Here is a 4,676-nt window from a genome sequence, read left to right on the forward strand (position 1 = left end):
CTAAAAGAAAATCAGCAATAAAAAGAAAATGAACTACCATCGAAACCATTAGTGAATAAGGTACACACAAGTTTGTAACATAGATCGTCACTTGGCCAGAAGCCTGTCACCAAATACGCCAAGTGTGGCTGGTGGAGAACATATTGGAAAAGCCTGTGTAAGATGATAGGGTGGCGGGCATGATGAGTTTAGGGCTAGGCGCTACGTGGCGTGAGAATCATGGCTCTGAGGGTAAGAGAAGACGTGAGGAAATACTGGCCTCAAATGAAGTGTCACACAACAGCAGCAGCAGTGGCTTAACTGATGACACTGTGGCCGTAGCTGGTGTGTCAGGCCTCTCAACACACGCCACGAACAAATACCACAAAGACAATAATACTACTGCTACTACTAATGATAATAATGATAATAATAAATATTGTTATAAGTTATTACAAATATCATTATCAGTTATTACAAATATCATTATCAGTTATTACAAATATCATTATCAGTTATTACAAATATCATTATCAGTTATTACAAATATCATTATCAGTTATTACAAATATCATTATCAGTTATTACAAATATCATTATCAGTTATCACAAATATCATTATCAGTTATTACAAATATCATTATCAGTTATTACAAATATCATTATCAGTTATTACAGATATTATTATCAGTTATTACAAATATCATTATCAGTTATCACAAATATCATTATCAGTTATTACAGATATTATTATCAGTTATCACAAATATCATTATCATTATTGTTACGATTAATATAATGACCATCCTTAAACACCTCAAAGACCCCTTCTAAGGGGCTCCAAGCAGGAGCAGGGAAATATAAGGACTCCTTTATAGCGAGAGTCCTCGACGGGTCTGTACTCCTTTCCGTCCACTAATGATGGTACAGCCTCGCTATACACACACACACACACACACACACACATATATATATATATATATATATATATATATATATATATATATATATATATATATATATATATATATATATTTTATTTTATTTATTATACTTTGTCGCTGTCTCCCGCGTTTGCGAGGTAGCGCAAGGAAACAGACGAAAGAAATGGCCCAACCCCCCCCCCCCATACACATGTATATACATACGTCCACACACGCAAATGTACATACCTACACAGTTTTCCATGGTTTACCCCAGACGCTTCACATGCCCTGCTTCAATCCACTGACAGCACGTCAACCCCGGTATACCACATCGCTCCAATTCACTCTATTCCTTGCCCTCCTTTCACCCTCCTGCATGTTCAGGCCCCGATCACACAAAATCTTTTTCACTCCATCTTTCCACCTCCAATTTGGTCTCCCTCTTCTCCTCGTTCCCTCCACCTCCGACACATATATCCTCTTGGTCAATCTTTCCTCACTCATCCTCTCCATGTGCCCAAACCACTTCAAAACACCCTCTTCTGCTCTCTCAACCACGCTCTTTTTATTTCCACACATCTCTCTTACCCTTACGTTTCTCACTCGATCAAACCACCTCACACCACACATTGTCCTCAAACATCTCATTTCCAGCACATCCATCCTCCTGCGCACAACTCTATCCATAGCCCACGCCTCGCAACCATACAACATTGTTGGAACCACTATTCCTTCAAACATACCCATCTTTGCTTTCCGAGATAATGTTCTCGACTTCCACACATTCTTCAAGGCCCCCAGGATTTTCGCCCCCTCCCCCACCCTATGATCCACTTCCGCTTCCATGGTTCCATCCGCTGCCAGATCCACTCCCATATATCTAAAACACTTCACTTCCTCCGGTTTTTCTCCATTCAAACTCACCTCCCAATTGACTTGACCCTCAACCCTACTGTACCTAATAACCTTGCTCTTATTCACATTTACTCTTAACTTTCTTCTTCCACACACTTTTCCAAACTCAGTCACCAGCTTCTGCAGTTTCTCACATGAATCAGCCACCAGCGCTGTATCATCAGCGAACAACAACTGACTCACTTCCCAAGCTCTCTCATCCCCAACAGACTTCATACTTGCCCCTCTCTCCAAAACTCTTGCATTTACCTCCCTAACAACCCCATCCATAAACAAATTAAACAACCATAGAGACATCACACACCCCTGCCGCAAACCTACATTCACTGAGAACCAATCACTTTCCTCTCTTCCTACACGTACACATGCCTTACATCCTCGATAAAAACTTTTCACTGCTTCTAACAACTTTCCTCCCACACCATATATTCTTAATACCTTCCACAGAGCATCTCTATCAACTCTATCATATGCCTTCTCCAGATCCATAAATGCTACATACAAATCCATATATATATATATATATATATATATATATATATATATATATATATATATATATATATATACTTTAGTTATGTGATGAGAAAGAGGGTAAGTGTTTGTAATACATCTGTTTCTTTTTCACAGTAAACTGCGTGCAGTAAATGGCTTTGTTTATAAATAACTGTAAGTGAAATACAGTATTATTAAGCAAGAAAAATAGCCTCATACATCATGCTTATGCCTTGCTGTGGAGCCTCGTGTGATTCACTGTCGTGTAAACAAGGCAGAGGTACAGAGGCTGAGAGAGAGAGAGAGAGAGAGAGAGAGAGAGAGAGAGAGAGAGAGAGAGAGAGAGAGAGAGAGAGAGAGAGAGAGAGAGAGAGAGAGAGAGAGAGTGTGTGTGTGTGTGTGTGTGTGTCACGGTGCTACCTGCTCAAGGAGCTGGGATCTTCCTCAACCCTACCTAATGAATGATAAATAAGCCGCTGTAAATAACTCTCTGGTCTCTTTCTGAGTGAAGCTATTGTCTGACATTCACAACAACGCCCTCTTTTTTCAGAGATGTTTCCCCTCCATTTGTGTGATACATTTTACTTCGAAGTTTTAGCACACTGTTTCGAGTTATGAGATCCCTGAGTAACTCGGGGAGAGCTTCTATCTTGATGTCAGATATTTCATTATCTTGAAAAGCTCCATTAAGTCACACAAAGGCTTGGCTTTTGTCCAGGGAATAGCAAGGACCTTTAGTCGTCTTTCGTATGGCTTGTTCCTTCCTTCTGGTATTAATTAATCTTGTCGCCCTTTTACCAGAAGATCTTATTTCTAGCTTGTTTCCCGTTTACCACGTTAGAAAGGTAGCGCCAGGAACCGATGAAGATCTGGCTTCAATCGTTCACATCCATTTTCCAGCTGTCACGTGTAATTCATGGAAACCACATCTCCCCTATTCACAACCAGGCACCACAGACCTCTCTGTAATTTCCCGCTGCCGTTTCATATGCCTGGTTCGGTCCACTAACAGCACGTCGACCCCAGTACACGACATCACTCAGTCCCATGCACGACTTACATCCTCTTGCACTTATTTTATAATATGGATACCAAAAATACAACGCCTAATCAAGATATGGTCTTACGAGCATGGTACACAAGGATTATATGAGAGGGACAGACAACAGGAGAGACTTGATGGTTTATAACGAGGTTTTCTCCTATTAACACCTAAAAAGCGGCAGAAAACAGAAGAAGGATAATAAAGCAGAAGGCTTTGTTGTGAATCCATGACGTTTCCGAGTGCTAGGGTGAGGCTAGTAAATATTTCGATGATAATTCAGCGCACCTGGAATATAGGAGCAACATTTGCGAACGTCCACACATCAGGCACGAAGCATTATCAAACCTTCTATCATAAAAGGAATAACACCAGATCCAGAGCCGTTTCAAAGATGAGGAAACAAACTGGAATGAATGACCAACTTCGTATTGCCAATATGGAACCTGCCTCGCTGGAAATGACCTCCTGTATGTCGTGTGTCTGGTGTCACAACCACTCTCCTCCCTCCCTCCTCCTGCTGACGAATATTTACCCAAGACAGGACAACTGCCTGGCCCACTGGATGAAGAACTGCTGCTATTGGATTCCATGGTCTTCCCATGGAGCTCCTATCAGGGGTCCCAGATAGGGCGCTCGTAGTCTATATTCACGTCCTGTGAAGGGGAAGAAAAGAGAGATGGGGAAGGAGGAAAAAGTATACGTCTAGTTTTAATGTCTGCTGCTGATCCTGGTTATTTTGTTTCCCAAGGATTCATCGGCGCATGGGCCGGAATTCATCCAAACCCCCCTCCCCCCTCCATTGGCATATATCTGTCATGCCTTTGAAAATTTTCAGGGTGAGCAAAATCACATTCTTCTCCATCATAACAAACATTCCGTGGTATCTAGGGTTCAGGAGAGAAGCGTTTTGATACACATTCTAAGCTGAACAGACTCACTTGCAGTCAAAGTACTTGAATCTGCCTCTCACATACTTTTATCTACATGAGAGAGAGAGAGAGAGAGAGAGAGAGAGAGAGAGAGAGAGAGAGAGAGAGAGAGAGAGAGAGAGAGAGAGAGAGAGAGAGACCAAACACTGTCAGGGGATCAGATAAGAGAGTTCTGTACCAGCAGAGGCACAAGGCAACCCATAAAAACAATCAGTATACATCACTTTGGCGTTGTTACCCCACAACTCACCCACATTTGAGCTCGGTGAACCACTCCTGGACATAAAGTGACGGGTAACTGACTTGGAAGCTGACGGCAAAATGTATTTAAAGCCTGTTTTGTGGAGGGGAGGCCATTTGTCATGTCCAGGCTGGGGGGAAATTGTG

The sequence above is a fragment of the Panulirus ornatus genome, chromosome 56 (assembly GCF_036320965.1).
Source record: "Panulirus ornatus isolate Po-2019 chromosome 56, ASM3632096v1, whole genome shotgun sequence".
NCBI lineage: Eukaryota > Metazoa > Arthropoda > Malacostraca > Decapoda > Palinuridae > Panulirus > Panulirus ornatus.